General features: G+C 49.9%; 1 pseudogene; it reads right to left on the bottom strand.

Annotated features, from left to right (window-relative positions):
• Positions 1-9,227: 9,227 nt before the first annotated feature.
• On the bottom strand, positions 9,228-10,055 carry LOC147083846 (ferritin heavy chain B pseudogene; annotated as a pseudogene).
• Between the last annotated feature and the right edge of the window lie 6,790 nt (positions 10,056-16,845).

Raw genomic sequence — 16,845 nt, 5'->3', positions numbered from 1 at the left:
TGATCTGGACGAGGGAATTGGATGTGATATCTCCAAATTTGCAGACGACACAAAGCTGGGAGGGTATGCTGTGAGGAGGATGTCGTGAAACTCCAGTACGATTTGGACAGGTTGGGTGATTGGGCAGAAATATGGCAAATGCACTATAATGTGGATAAATGTGAGGTTATCCACTTTGGTGGCAAAAACAGGAAGGCAGATTATTTTTTGAATGGCAATAGATTGGGAGAAGGGGAAGTGCAAAGAGACCTGGGTGTTCTTGTGCACCAGTCGCTGAAGGTAAGCATGCAGGTGCAGCAGGCAGTTAAGAAGGCAAATGGTATGTTGGCCTTCGTAGCAAGAGGGTTCGAATACAGGAACAAGGGTGTCTTGCTGCAGTTGTACAGGGCCTTGGTGAGACCGCACCTTGAGTATTGTGTGCACTTTTGGTCGCCTTATCTGAGGAAGGACATTCTTGCCATGGAAGGAGTGCAGCGAAGATCCACCAGGCTGATACCTGGGATGGCAAGAATGACGTATGAGGAGAGATTGTGTCGATTGGGCTTATACTCACTGGAGTTTAGAAGATTGAGAGGGGATCTCATCGCAACCTATAAAATTCTGTCAGGCCTGGACAGACTAGATGCAGGAAGGATGTTTCTGATGGCTGAGGAGTCCAGAACCAGGGGTCGTAGTCTAAGAATAAGGGGTAAGCCATTTAGGACAGAGATGAGGAGGGATTTCTTCTCCCAGAGAGTGGTGAACCTGTGGAATTCTCTGCCACAGAGGGCGGTGGAGGCCAGTTCATTAAATATATTCAAGAAAGAGTTGGATATATTTCTTAAGGCTAAAGGGATCAAGGGATATGGGGAGAAGGCAGGGACAGGGTACTTAATTTGGATGATCAGCCATGATCTCAAATGGCGGAGTAGGCTTGAAGGGCCGAATGGCCTACTCCTGCTCCTATCTTCTATGTTTCTATAGGACAGCCCTCTCATCCCAGGAATCAATCTAGTGAACCTTCGTTGCATCACCTCCAAGGCAAGTATATCCTTCCTTAGATAAGGAGACCAAAACTGTGCACAGTACTCCAGGTGTGGTCTCACCAAGGCCCTGTACAATTGGAGCAAGACTTCCTTACTCTTATAGTCCAACCCCTTTGCAATAAAGGCCAACATGCCATTTGCCTTCCTTATTGCTTGCTGTACCTGCATGCTAGCTTTCTGTGTTTCTTGCACGAGGACACCCAAATCTCTCTGAAAACCTACATTTGAAAGTTTCTCACCATTTAAAAATTATTCTGTTTTTCTATTCTTCCTACCAAAGTGAATAACCTCACATTTCCCTACATTATACTCCATCTGCCACCTTACTGCCCACTCACTTAGTCTATCTATATCCCTTTACAGACTCTCTGTGTTCTCCTCACAGCTTACTGTCCCACCTAGCTTTGTATCGTCAGCAAACTTGGATACATTACACTCGGTCCCTTCATCTGGGTCATTAATATAGATTGTAAATAGCTGAGGCCCCAACACTGATCCACGCGGCACCCCACTAGTTACAGCCTGCCAACCTGAAAAAGGTCCGTTTATCCCTACTCTGTGTTTTCTGTCCGTTAACCAATCCTCTATCCATGCTACTATATTACCCCCAACCCCGTCAGCCCTAACCTTGTGTAATAATCTTTTATGTGGCACCTTGTCGAATGCCTTTTGGAAATCCAAATATACTACATCCACTGGTTCCCCTTTATCTACCCTGCTAGTTACATCCTCAGATAACTCTAATAAATTTGTCAAACACGATTTCCCTTCCATAAAACCATGTTGACTCTGCCTACCCATGTTATGATTTTCTAAATGCCCTGATACAACTTCCGTAACAATGGATTCCAGCATTTTCCCAACGACTGATGTCAGGTTAACTGGCCTGTCGTTCCCTGTTTTTTCTCTCCCTACTTTCTTGAATAGCGGTGTTACATTTGTGATCTTCCAATCCGCTGGGACCGTTCTAGAATCTCGGGAATCTCAGGAATTTTGGAAGATCAAAACCAATGCATCCACTATTTCTTCAGCCACCTCTTTTAGAACCCTTGGATGTAGGCCGTCAGGTCCAGAGGATTTCTCGGCTTTTAGTCCCATTAGTTTCTCTAGTACTTTACATTAAGTTCCTCTCCCTCATTAAACCCTCGGTTCCCCACCATCTTTGGTTTGCTTTTGTGTCTTCTACTGTGAAGAGATACAAAATATTTGTTTTATCGTTTCTGCCATTTCCTTATTCCCCATAATAATTTCTCCTGTCTCTACCTCTAAGGGACCAACGTTGTTAGCTGTGGCTCAGTGGGCAGCTCACTCGCTGTGGTAAACCACTGTTATTGTTGTTCACCGTTGTTGTTGTTGTTGCACACTGTTGTATCTATGCATGCCTCAGCTGGCTCTGCCCCTGGCTCCACCCACAGGCCCAGGTATAAAGGTGGCTGCTCTGCAGCCCCCTGCCTTCTTGGAAACCAGTCAACCACAAGAGGCATGCTCTGTTCTTTGTTAATAGAAGCCTTTTAGTTACTCTCCTAACTCTCCGTCTTTTATGAGTAATTCATAGCGCATCAATTTTATTAACAAAAACAAAATGTCGGCACCAAACGCTGAGCAGCAGGAAACGACGGCACCAAACGCTGACCAGCAGGCGCTGCAGCAAACGACGGCACCAAACGCTGAGCAGCAGGCGCTGCTGCATGCCCTCAGACCAACATGCCTGGACCTAGACCCTCAAGAGGCGGGTTCATCTACCAAGTTCGCACAATGGCTGCGTTGCTTCGAAGCTTACCTGGAAGCCTCAGCCGTGACACTAGATGGAAACAAACTAAAAATCCTGTCCTCCAAGGTGGGCCACCAAGTCTACACGCTCATCCAGGACGCGACTACCTACACGGCGGCTATCGATCTGCTAAAAGGACAATACACACGCCCGGTAAATACGGTTTATGCCAGACACCTCCTGAGATCCTGCAAACAGCAGTCCGGGGAATCATTGGAGGCATTCCTACGGGCACTACAGATACTCGGCCGAGCCTGCGATTGTAAAGAGGTATCAGCCGTGACACACACGGAGGGACTTATCCGAGATGCTTTCGTTGCGGGCCTCAAATCCGACTACTCCCGGCAGAGACTGCTGGAGAAGGGCGAAATCGACCTGAAGAAGGCAGTGTCCCTCGCGCTCTCGCTAGATGCAGCCCACCGGAATATGGACGCATTCTCCCCTAACCACTCCGCACCATGGACACCGCAACCTTGGGTCATGGGACCCCCGGCACCAACTGCTGCAGCGATGTCCAAGGGCCCGAAATGTTACTTTTGTGGCCAGGCAAAACACCCCAGAGCACGCTGCCCGGCGAAAAACACTACCTGCTCTGGCTGCGGGAAGAAAGGACACTACGTCAGCGCCTGCAAAGGTAAAACCGCTAACACCAGCAGCGCCGCGTGTGAACCGTGGGGGCAGCCATCTTGTCCGCCATCTTGGACACCTCCAGCCGCGTGGGGATCGGGATCATGGGCGCAGCCATTTTGTCCGTCATCTTGGACGCCTCCAACTCCAATCGCGGGTGACCCGGACTCAACCACCGCCTCGTCTGACGACCACAGCGACTCGCTTGACCATACGTTGGCCTCCGTGACGCTGGACCAATCTCTCCCTCACCAACTGTCCAGGTCCATGATGGACATTACGGTAAATGGCCACGCCACTACCTGCCTTTTCAACAGCGGGAGCACGGAGAGCTTTATCCACCCCGACACGGTGCGCAGTTACTCTCTCCCGGTCCTGCCAACGTGCCATCGGATCTCTATGGCTTCCAAATCCCATTCAGCAGACGTCGGTGGCTACTGTGTAGTGACCCTTTCAGTAAGGGGCACGGAATACAAAAATTTTAAACTTCTTGTCCTGCCCCATCTCTGCGCTGCCGTTCTACTGGGGTTGGATTTTGAGTGCCACCTTAAAAGTGTCACATTAGCGTACGGCGGACCCCTCCCCCCACTCACAGTCTGCAGCCAGCAGCGCACCATTTGCAGCCTCTCCACGCTTAAAGTCTCCCCCCCCCTTGTTCGCTAACCTCACCCGCGACTGTAAGCCCATCACTACCAAAAGCAGGCGGTACAGTGCCAGGGATAGGTGCTTCATTAAATCCGAAGTAGCAAGACTCCTGAAGGAAGGGATTATTGAGGGTAACACTAGCCCATGGCGAGCACAAGTGGTGGTAGTGAAGACTGGTGAAAAACAGCGCCTAGTTATTGACTACAGCCAGACGATCAATTGCTACACCCAGTTAGATGCATACCCACTCCCCCGCATATCTGACATGGTCAATCAGATAGCACAATACCGGGTGTTCTCGACGATTGATCTGAAGTCGGCATACCACCAGCTCCCCATCAGGGCTGAGGACCGCCAGTACACAGCTTTTGAAGCTGATGGTCATCTCTACCACTTCCTCCGAGTCCCCTTCGGTGTCACCAACGGGGTTTCGGTCTTCCAAAGGGAGAAGGACCGAATGGTTGACCAGAACACGCTGCAGGCCACCTTCCCCTATCTAGACAACATCACCATCTGCGGCCACGACCAGCAGGACCATGACGTTAACCTAGAGAAATTCCTCCGTATGGCCCAGCGGCTGAATCTAACATACAACAAGGACAAATGTATGTTTCGCACCACATGCCTCGCCATTCTTGGCTGCGTAGTGGAGAACGGAGTCATCGGCCCCGACTCCGACAGAATGCGCCCCCTTATGGAGCTCCCCCTCCCCCACTGCCAAAAAGCACTGAAGAGATGCCTAGGGTTTTTCTCTTACTATGCTCAGTGGGTGCCCAACTATGCGGACAAAGCCAGACCCCTCATCAAGTCCACCTCCTTCCCCCTGACAGCAGAGGCATGTGCAGCCTTCACTCTCATAAAAAAAGATATTGCGAAGGCCACAATGCACGCAGTGGATGAGTCCATCCCTTTCCAAGTGGAGAGCGACGCATCCGACTTCGCCCTAGCTGCAACCCTTAACCAGGCGGGGAGACCCGTGGCCTTTTTCTCAAGGACCCTCCAGGGCCCCGAGATTCGACACTCCTCTGTCGAAAAGGAGGCCCAGGCCATTGTGGAAGCGGTGCGACATTGGAGGCATTACCTGGCCGGAAAACGATTTACCCTGCTCACTGAACAGCGTTCAGTCGCTTTTATGTTTAATAATAATCAGAGGGGCAAAATCAAGAACGACAAGATCTTGAGGTGGAGAATTGAACTCTCCACCTACAATTACGATATCTTGTACCGGCCCGGGAAACTCAATGAGCCCCCAGGTGCCCTATCACGTGGTACATGCGCCAACGCGCAGGTTGATAGACTGCAGACCCTCCACAATGACCTCTGCCACCCGGGGGTCACCAGGTTCTTCCATTTCATCAAATCCCGTAACCTGCCCTACTCCATCGAGGAGGCCAGGACCATGACCAGGAACTGCCAAATCTGTGCCGAGTGCAAACCGCATTTTTATAGGCCAGACAGAGCAAGCCTGATCAAGGCCACTCGCCCCTTCGAGTGCCTGAGCATCGATTTTAAAGGGCCCCTCCCCTCCTCTGACCGCAACGTGTACTTCCTCAACATAATTGATGAGCACTCCCGTTTCCCGTTTGCCATCCCGTGCCCAGACATGACCAGTACCACGGTCATTAAATGTCTGAATGACCTTTTCGCCTTGTTCGGCTTCCCTAGCTATATCCATAGCAACCGGGGCTCATCCTTTATGAGCGACGAACTCCGTCAGTATCTGCTCACGAGAGGTATTGCTACAAGCAGAACCACCAGCTACAACCCCTGGGGGAACGGCCAGGTGGAAAGAGAGAATGCGACAGTTTGGAAGGCCGTCCTCTTAATCTTAAAATCTAAGGGCCTTCCGACCTCTCGCTGGCAGGAGGTCCTCCCTGCGGCGCTCCACTCCATTCGGTCACTGCTTTGTCCGGCCACCAATGCCACCCCCCATGAAAAAATGTTCACTTTCCCCAGGAATTCCACATCGGGGACCTCGCTACCGACATGGCTGACGTCTCCAGGACCTGTCCTACTGCAGAAGCACGTGAGGTCCAATAAAATGGACCCCCTAGTCGAGAGGGTGAGCCTCCTCCACGCCAACCCCCAGTATGCTTACGTGGCGTACCCGGACGGGCGGGAGGACACAGTCTCCATACGAGACCTCGCACCTTCGGGTGCCCCTGAAACACCACCATTGCAGGAGGACACAGTCTCCATACGAGACCTCGCACCTTCGGGTGCCCCTAAAACACTACCATTGCCATCCACCACTACCCACAACCCAACCCCGGTAGACGGCATGCCGCAGCCCCAGGACCCATCATTGACCACCCAACCACTCAATGAGACGCCAGATTCAATGTTGGATGTTGCACCATCACCGCCGCCACCACGATGATCAGGATGGCATACAAGGCCACCTGATAGACTTACTTACACGAACCTTTAGTACACTTCACCCCGCCGGACTCAATTTTAAACAAGGGGTGAATGTGGTAAACCACTGTTATTGTTGTTCACCGTTGTTGTTGTTGCACACTGTTGTATCTATGCATGCCTCAGCATGCCCCTGCTGGCTCCGCCCCTGGCTCCACCCACAGGCCCAGGTATAAAGGTGACTGCTCTGCAGCCCCCTGCCTTCTTGGAAACCAGTCAACCGCAAGAGGCATGCTCTGTTCTTTGTTAATAAAAGCCTTTTAGTTACTCTCCTAACTCTCTGTCTTTTATGAGTAATTGATAGCGCATCACTCGCCTCTGAGTCAGAAGGTTGGGGGTTCAAGTCCCACTCCAGGGACTCGAGCACATAAAGCTAGGCTGACACTCCAGTGCAGTGCTGAGGGAGTGCGGCACTGTCGGAGGGGCCATCTTTCGGATGAGACGTTAAACCGAGGCCCCGTCTGCTCTCTCGGGTGGATGTAAAAGATCCCATGGCAGTATTTTGAAGAAGAGCAGGGGAGTTCTCCCCGTTGTCCTGGCCAATATTTATCCCTCAACCAACATAACAAAAACAGATTATCTGGTCATTATCACATTGCTGTTTGTGGGAGCTTGCTGAGTGAAAATTGGCTGCTGCACTTCCCACATTACAACAGTGACTACACTTCAAAAAGTAAAGTGCTTTGAGACATCCAGTGGTCGTGAATGGCGCTATAGAAATGCAAGTCTTTCTTTACTTTTGCTACTCTCTTCCTTTTTGATGCTTTTGATTTAATGATTAAACATTTAAGAAATTATTGCAGTGACAAAGGCTGTCCGTGAAACTGTAGGAAATTTGTCTTTAAATAATCTTTAAAAAATGTTTTTTAATGTAAAATTGAACATTTTATTGACAGTGAATGACATTTACAGAGCTCAGGTCTCAGCTCTTTGTACAAAGTCACAAGCCCTCATGCCTACAAGGCAGGGGTCCCAGTCTCTACAAGCTTCTTGGTCATCTTCACTTGTTCATCCGGATAATGGGTCTCCAGGAATTCACACAGATGAGGGTCGGCGCTCCCAGTGGAGGGTTTGTGCAGATCCAGCAGACTCTGGTTGACATTCTTCTCCATCTGCAGGGCTCTCTGCATCGCCGAGCGGAGCCTCTCGCTCTCCCGGCCGAACAAGTGGACTGTAATGAAACTTAAAAACTTAAATTAATTTTTGAAACTTATCAAATTAAATTAAATTCACCCCAGCCAGGGTGACAATGCACTCCAGTCCCCGCAGCACCCACCGGTCTTGGAAGGTCTCAAGTGTGCCGGCAGACACCGCATGCTCCATCTCCAGGGCCACCCGGGCGTGAACATGGCCGCGGAAGAGAGGCAGGCAATCGGGCCGAAGGACCCCCTCGACCGCCCGCTGCCTGGACCTGTTTATGGCCACTTTCACCAGGCCCAGGAGCAGTCCTATGAGGAGGTCCTCCGCCCTGCCCGCTCCCCTCCGCACCGGGTGACCAAAGATCAGGCGCGTGGGACTGAAGTGCAGCCAAAAATCGAGGAGCAGCCCCTTCAAATAGTGAAAGAGGGGCTGCAACCTCTCACATTCCACATAAATATGGAACACGGACTCCTCCAGGCCGCAGAAATAGCAAGCAGCCTGGGAGTCCGTGAACTTATCCAAAACTTATTGCATGGGACTGCTCCATGCAACACCCTCCAGGCCAAGTCCCCAATAGATAAAGGGAGGACTCCCGCACAGAGAGCCCTCCATTGGGGACCTCTGCCTCTGCTGGACAGCAAGATGGCATGCCAAGGCGTGTCCGGACAGCAGGCGAAGATGACAAAGTGGAGAGTGTGCAGGAGCAGCCCGTACAGGAATCCCCTCCGCGCAGAACTAAACATCACGGAGGGCATTTCCCTGAGATGGCTCAAGTTGAGAGGCGCCGGTTCCCGAGAGGGGTTTTGGGGCCGTGCGCTGATGAGGAATTCCGTCTGAACGGGGGTCAGTTCGGACGGGATCACCCCATGTGCTTGAGCCTCCTCGATACACCTAGTGGAGTTGGGGCCCAGTGCCACTTTCAGCGTCTCGATGGCTTTGAACGCGAGCTGGGTGTTGGCCCAGGACAGACGCTGTGCCAGCTCCTCCGGCGCCATCCAGCCCACTCCTCCGCCATCGAGCAGGTCCCCGACTCTGGTTACCTTGCCAGGCACAGCCCTGCCCTCTGCCAGCCACCCGAACCCGTGATCTTGGAGGTGTGGATTCCTGAACAGCGGCTCCCGAAGGAGAGCCGCCACTCCTGACTGGGGCCAACTCCGCCTGGAGGCGATGCTGTTCCAGACCCATAGCAGTTCCTGGTAAAAGACAGGCAGCTCCCGCAGGTAGGCACGCGTACGGCCCAATTCCACAAACAGGAGCTGCGTGTCATAATTGAGGCCATGCAGCTGGCGGAAGAAATACGTCACCAGCGCACACCATCTCGGAGGATTCTCCACGTACAGGTACCTCTGCAGCCTCTGAAGATGGAAAGTCGCCGCCCGGGTGCGAAGGCACACCAGCGCCTGACCGCCCTCCCTAAGCGGGAGACTCAGAACCGCGGCAGAGACCCAGTGCTTCCTTTTGTCCCAGAGGAAGTCGATGAGCTTCTTCTGCATCTTGGCCACAAACGCAGGGGGAGCGACCAGGTCCGGACCAGATGCTGAGACAAGTGTAATGCAGTAGAGGGCGCTATTCTGAGTTTGGGGCTCAGGCATTTTTTAAAATTAATATTGAACAATTTATTTACAGTTAATGACATTACAGAGCCCAGGTCTCAGCTCTTTGTACAAAGTCACAAGCCATCATTCCCTACAAGGCAGGGGTCTCACACACAATTATATAAACATGAGTACTAAACACAATAAGCTTGATCCAAGTAGTCACTTCAATCACTCTCTCCCAGAGTGAGTTTGTCAAACAGGTCCTCTCCCAGGCCATTCTCAGGGGGTTCCCAGTCTCTTCAAGTTGGTGATGTGATCTCCAAGCTTCTTGATCATCTTCGCCTGTTCATCCAAATAGTGGGTCTCCAGGAAGTCACACAAGTGAGGGTCGGCGCTCCCAGTGGAGAGTTTGTGCAGATCCAGCAGACTCTGGTCGACATTCTTCTCCATCTGCAGAGCTCTCGGCATCGCCTCCAGAGCATTGCTCCACTCATCCTGCTCTGGTTTCTTGATGGCCACCAAGATGATTCGGCCTCTGTGCCGATTCTGGAACTTCCTCAGTTTCTCAGCGTGCTCCTGTTCCTCGTGTGACTGCTCCTTGAAGAACTCGGCAAAGTGACGCGGGGCAACGTCATCCCGGCCAAAGGAGAAGGACTGTCGATTTTTCAAATGGCTCTCCCTCCTTCCAAACACATGTTGTTGATTTCTCTTTGTCTCCCCTCTCACTCTCCTGCAATGGAGGCCATTTGGAGAGGCAGTGATGGAATTGGCTTCCCTCTGGTCTTTCTCTCTCCTCTCCTCTTCTCTCTCTCTTGGCACCTCAGTAGCAGCAACAGTAGTGGTGGTCTCCACTCTGCCCTCTGTCTCTCTGGCTCCTCCGCTTCCTCCTGGTCACAGAGAGCGACCAATCCTCTCCTCCCCTCTCCTTGCTGAGACGGCTCGAGGCAGTTGTTCCTCTTTTGACTGGCTGATTAACAAATCAACTGTAACTTAAGAAAACATCAAACAAAACTAACAAGTCAAATAAAGACTCTAATATAATATCAAATCAAGATATTGTTGGCCGGGGTGATGATGCACTCCAGTCCCTGTGGTGCCCACCCGTCGCGGAAGGCCTCTTTGTGTGCTGGCAGACACCACGTGCTCCATCTCCAGGGCCACCCAGGCGCGAACATAGCCGCAGAAGAGAGGCAGGCAATCGGGCCGAACGACCCCCTCGACCACCTGCTGCCTAAACCTCTAAATGACTATTTTCACCAGGCCCAGGAGCAGTCCCACGAGGAGGTCCATCAACCTGCCCACTCCCCTCCGCACCGGGTGACCAACTGGTACCACAACATGACAGCCACCAGCTGGTTTATGACCAGCGCTCGACCCCTGTAGGACAACACTCGGAGCAGTCCTGTCCAGCGTCCCAGGTGAGCTGTGACTTTGGCCTCCAGCTCTTGCCAGGTCGCCGGCCAGGCACCCTCAGTGGGGCTGAGGTAGACTCCCAAGTAGAGGAGGTGTGTTGTGCTCCAGGCGAAGGGCCTGAACTCCTCCGGCAAGGAGTCCACCCACCACTGACCCACCTGGAGCCCGGAGCATTTCTCCCAGTTGATCCTGGCGGAGGATGCATCCGAGTAAATCTGCTGGCATTCTCACATCCTCCGCAAGTCGATGGGATCCGTGAACATGAGGAGCACATCATCGGCGTAAGCCGAGAGGACGACCTCCAAGCCCAGTCCTTGCAGAGCCAGTCCCGTCAAACTCTTCCGCAAGAGGTGCAGGAAAGGCTCCACGCAGACGGCATATAACTGACTGGACATGGGGCATCCCTGACGCACCCTCCTCCCGAAGCGAAGGGGCGCCGTCAAAGACCCGTTAACTTTAATCAGACACTCCGCGGTGGCGTACAGAAGTTGGATCCGGGCGGCAAAATGCGTCCCGAACCCAAATGCACGCAGAGTCCGGAAGAGATACTCGTGATCCACCCTGTCGAATGCCTTCTCCTGATCCAGGGAAAGGAAGGCGACTGACTGACCAGCCCTCTGGGAATGGTGGACCAGATGCTGAGACAAGTGGAATGCAGCAGAGGGCGCTCTTCTGAGTTTGGGGCTCAGGCCTGTTAGTGGAGCAGTGCAGAGGGAACTTTACTCTGCACTGGGCTTTACTACCTCCGCACTGCACTGGAGGGGCAGCACAGAGTTTTAGACTCGAGTCTCTGGAGTGGGACTTCAACCCACAACCTTCTGACTCAGAGGAGAGAGTGCTGCCGCCTGAGCCACGGCTGACGCTCTGTATCTAACCCGTGCTGTACCTGCCCTGGGAGTGTTTGATGGGACAGTGCAGAGTGAGCTTCACTCTGTATCTAACCCGTGCTGTACCTGCCCTGGGAGTGTTTGATGGGACAATGTAGAAGGAGCTTTAATCTGTATCTAACCCATGCTGTACCTGCCCTGGGAGTGTTTGACGGGACAGTGTAGAAGGAGCTTCACTCTGTATCTAACCCGTGCTGTACCTGCCCTGGGAGTGTTTGACAGGACAGTGTAGAGGGAGCTTTACTCTGTATCTAACCCGTGCTGTACCTGCCCTGGGAGTGTTTGATGGGACAGTGTAGAGGGAGCTTTACTCTGTATCTAACCTGTGCTGTACCTGCCCTGGGAGTGTTTGATGGGACAGTGTAGAGGGAGCTTTACTCTGTATCTAACCCGTGCTGTACCTGCCCTGGGAGTGTTTGATGGGACAGCGTAGAGGGAGATTTACTCTGTATCTAACTTATGCTATACCTGCCCTGGAAGTGTTTGATGGGACAGTGTACAGGAAGCTTTACTCTGTATCTAACCCGTGCTGTACCTGCCCTGGGAGTGTTTGATGGGACAGTGCAGAGGGAGCTTTACTCTGTATCTAACCCGTGCTGTACCTGCCCTGGGAGTGTTTGATGGGACAGCGTAGAGGGAGCTTTACTCTGTATCTAACCCGTGCTGTATCTGCCCTGGGAGTGCTTGATGGGACAGTGTAGAGGGAGATTTACTCTGTATCTAACCTGTGCTATACCTGCACTGGGAGTGTTTGATGGGACAGTGTACAGGAACCTTTACTCTGTATCTAACCTATGCTGTACCTGCCCTCGGAGTGTTTGATGGGACAATGTAGAGGGAGCTTTACTCTGTATCTAACCTGTGCTGTACCTGCCCTCATGAGCAAATTTGGCTAGGGTAAATAAAATCAGAGAGTTAAATGCGTGGCTCAGAGACTGGTGTGGGAGAAATGGGTTTTGCTTCTTGGGACACTGGCACCAGTGCTGGGACAGGAGAGAGCTTTTCCGTTGGGATGGACTTCACTTGGCCAGTGCTGTGACTAGAATCCTGGTGAATCGAATAACTAGTGCTGTAGAGAGGGCTTTAAACTAATTAGTGGGGGGGAGGTTTCAAGAGAGCGAAAAATTAAAATGTTAGCGGAGAAGGCAATAGAGCAAGGTAGCAGTGGGGGAATTAAAAACCAGAGTGTGTCAGGAAGGGACAGAATATATAAAGATAAAAGTAAAGTAGTAAAGGGGGTAAAAGCAGGAATAAATTGTCACAAAACATATTTAAAAATTCTTTATCTGAATGCACGCAGCATTCGTAACAAAATAGACGAGTTGACGGTACAAATAACGACACATGGGTATGATCTGGTGGCCATTCTGGAGACATGGCTGCAGGGTGACCATGACTGGGAACTAAACATCCAGGGGTATTTGATTATTAGGAAGGACAGACAGGAAGGAAAAGGAGGTGGGGTGGCTGTGTTAATAAAGGATGGAATCACTGCAATAGTGAGAAATGATATTGGGTCAAAGGATCAGGATAGTGAAACGGTTTGGGTGGAAATAAGGAATAATAAGGGGAAAAAGTCACTAGTGGGCGTAGTCTATAGGCCTCCTAACAGCTGCAACTCTATTGGTCGGAGTATAAATCAGGAAATAGTTGGGGCTTGTAATAAGGGAACAGCTATAATCATGGGAGATTTTAACTTTCATATTGACTGGACAAATCAAATTGGGCAGGGCAGCCTTGAAGAAGAGTTCATAGAGTGCATTAGGGACGGGTTCCTTGAGCAGTATGTTACTGAACCAACCAGGGGGCAGGCAATCTTAGATTTGGTCCTGGGTAATGAGACAGGATTAATAAAAAATGTCCTAGTAAAGGATCCCCTTGGAATGAGTGACCATAACATGGTTGAATTCCAAATTCAGTTGGAGGGTGAGAGAGTTGGATCTCAAACCAGCGTACTGAGCTTAATTAAAGGAGACTATGAAGGTATGAGAGCAGAGTTGACTAAAGTGGACTGGGAAAATAGATTATGGTGTAAGACAGTACATGACCAGTGGTGTACATTCAAGGAGATATTTCACAACTTTCAAGAAAAATATATTCCACTGAGGAAAAAGGGGCATAAAAGAAAAGACAGCCATCCGTGGCTAAGTAAAGTAATAAAGGATAGTATCCGACTGAAAACAAGGGCATATAAAGTAGCCAAATCTAGTGGGAGGATAGAAGATTGGGAAGCATTTAAAAGGCAGCAAAGAATAACTAAAAGATTAATTAAGGGAAGATAGATTATGAAAGTAAACTAGCAAAAAATATATAAACAGATAGTAAGAGTTTATACAGTTATATAAAAAGAAAAAGGGTGGCTAAAGTGAATGTTGGTCCCTTAGAGGAAGAGACTGGGAAATTAGTAGTGGGGAACATGGAGATGGCAAATACGCTGAACAAATATTTTGTATCAGTCTTTACAGTGGAGGACACTAAAAATATCCCAACACTGAACAAACAGGGGGCTATGGGGGGGTGGGGGGGAGAGCTAAACACGAATAAAATCAATAAGGAGGTGGTACTCGGTAAGATAATGGGACTTAAGGCAGATAAGTCCCCTGGACCTGATGGCTTACATCCTAGGGTCTTGAGAGAAGTAGTGGTAGGGATTGCGGATGCATTGGTGGTAATTTTCCAAAACTCCCTGGATTCAGGAAAGGTCCCAGCAGATTGGAAAACTGCTAATGTAACGCCCTTATTTAAAAAGGGAGGTAGACAAAAGGCTGGAAACTATAGACCAGTTAGCCTAACATCTGTGGTTGGTAAAATGTTGGAGTCCATTATTAAGGAAGCAGTAACAGGATATTTGGATAAGCATAATTTAATCGGACAGTCAGCATGGTTTTATGAAGGGGAAATCATGTTTGACAAATTTGCTCGTATTCTTTGAGGACGTAACAAACAGGGTGGATAAAGGGGAACCAGTGGATGTGGTGTATTTGGACTTCAAAAAGGCATTTGACAAGGTGCCACACAAAAGATTACTGCACAAGAAAAAAAATCACGGGATTGGGGGTAATATACTGGCATGGGTGGAAGATTGGCTATCTAACAGAAAACAGAGAGTTGGGATAAATGGTTCATTCTCGGGTTGGCAATCAGTAACTGGTGGTGTTCCGCAGGGGCCAGTGCTGGGACCCCAACTCTTTACAATCTATATTAACGATTTGGAGGAGGGGACCAACTGCAACGTATCCAAATTTGCCGACAATACAAAGATGGGAGGGAAAGCAGTGAGTGAGGAGGACATAAATAACCTGCAAAAGGACATAGACAGGCTAAGTGAGTGGGCAGAAATTTGGCAGATGGAGTATAAGGGCAGCATGGTGGCATAGTGGTTAGCACTGTTGCCTCACAGCGCCAGGGACCCGGGTTCAAATCCGGCCTCGGGCGACTGTCTGTGTGGAGTTTGCACGTTCTCCCCGTGTTTGCGTGGGTTTTCTCCGGGTGTTCCGGTTTCCTCCCACAGTCCAAATATGTGCAGGTTAGGTTGATTGGCTATGATAAATTGACCCTTAGTGTTAGGGGGATTAAATATGTGGGGTTACGGGAATAGGGTGGGATATGTGTTGGTGTAGGGGTTACGGGGATCGGGTGGGATATGCGTCGGTGCAGGCTCGATGGGCTGAAATGGCCTCTATCTGCACTGTGGGGTTTCTGTGTGATTCTGTGTTTCTGTGTAATGTTGGAAAGTGTGAGGTTATGCACTTTGGCAGAAAAAATCGAAGAGCAAGTTATTATCTAAATGGAAAAAAAACTGCAAAGTGCTACAGTACAAAGGGATCTGGGGGTCCTGGTGTATGAAACACAGAAGGTTAGTATGCAGGTACAGCAGGTGATCAGGAAGGCCAATGGAATCTTGGCTTTTATTGCAAGGGGGATGGAGTATAAAAGCAGGGAAGTCTTGCTGCAGTTATACAGGGTATTGGTGAGGCCACACCTGGAATACTGCATGCAGTTTTGGTTTCCATATTTAAGAAAACATATACTTGCTCTCGAAGTAGTTCAGAGAAGGGTCACTTGGTTGATTCCGGAGATGAGGGGGTTAACTTATGAGGAAAGGTTGAGTAGGTTGGGCCTCTACTCATTGGAATTCAGAAGAATGAGAGGCGATCTTATCGAAACATATAAGATTGTGAGGGGGCTTGATCGGGTGGATGCGGTGAGGATGTTTCCACTGAGGGGTGAGACTCGAACTAGGGGGCATAATCTAAGAATAAGGGGCTGCCCTTTCAAAACTGAGATGAGGAGAAACTTCTTCACTCGGAGGGTAGTAAATCTATGGAATTTGCTACCTCAGAGAGCTGTGGAAGCTGCGACATTAAATAAATTTAAAACAGAGATAGACAGTTTCCTAACTGATAAGGGAATTAGGGGTTACGGGGAGCAGGCAGGGAAGTGGACGTGAGTCTAGGTTCAGATCAGCCATGATCCTATTGAATGGCGGAGCAGGCCCAAGGGGCCGTATGGCCTACTCCTGCTCCTACTTCTTATGTTCTTATGTTTGGACCCGTCTGTTGACCGCCTCCTGAACTCTTGCTAATTCAGGGAATTTAGTCCATCTGTGACCAGACTATAACATCAAGCCCATCTGGCTATCACACCTATATGGTCCGTGAGGTTATTATCAGATTCACACCCAGACGTTGTGCCTTCACTTGTCTGGCACTTCATCCCATAACACGGGTACAGGGGCTCAGTAATGTTTCATTCATCAGAAAAAGACAAAGTACAACAACATACTGGTCAGATTAACAGAATCTCAGCATAGTTATGGGGCCATCAATATAATAGTCATTAATAAATCCAGGAGGGAATTCAGGAGAAACTTCTTTACCCAGAGAGTGATGAGAATGGGGAACTCGCTACCACAGGGAGTAGTTGAGGCCAATGGTATCGATGTATTTAAGCCAGATAAACATAGGAGGATATGTCGGAGGAGGCTCGCGTGGAGCATAAACCCCGGCTTGGACCAGTTGGGCCGAATGGCCTGTTTCTGTGCTGTACATTCGATGTAATAACATGAACAGTCCACCGGCGCGCTCGAGGCCTTCCGTGACCGGTGGGTACCGGAGGGACTGGCGTGCATCATCACCACCAAAAATAGAATTTTAATTTCATTTAAGTTTCCTTTGAACTTTTTTTTGTTATGTTACAGGTTTTATTGGTTGTGATGGTTGACTTTTAATAGGCAATTGCCTGTGATAAGGAGAAAAACAAAAATAACATTAACAGTCAAATCAAGGGAATCATCAGCACAACAGATTGAAAGATTAAACAGCAGTACAAGAATTTATAAAACATTCATCCATTCCACGTTCATGTCACCCCAGCTGTCT

Source organism: Somniosus microcephalus, unplaced genomic scaffold, assembly GCF_052327205.1.
Source record: "Somniosus microcephalus isolate GS21.2 unplaced genomic scaffold, FLI_Smic_1.0 scaffold38, whole genome shotgun sequence".
Classification (NCBI taxonomy): Eukaryota; Metazoa; Chordata; class Chondrichthyes; order Squaliformes; family Somniosidae; genus Somniosus; species Somniosus microcephalus.
Note: the sequence above shows the minus strand (reverse complement) of the source record. Positions and strands in the feature narration are given on the sequence as shown.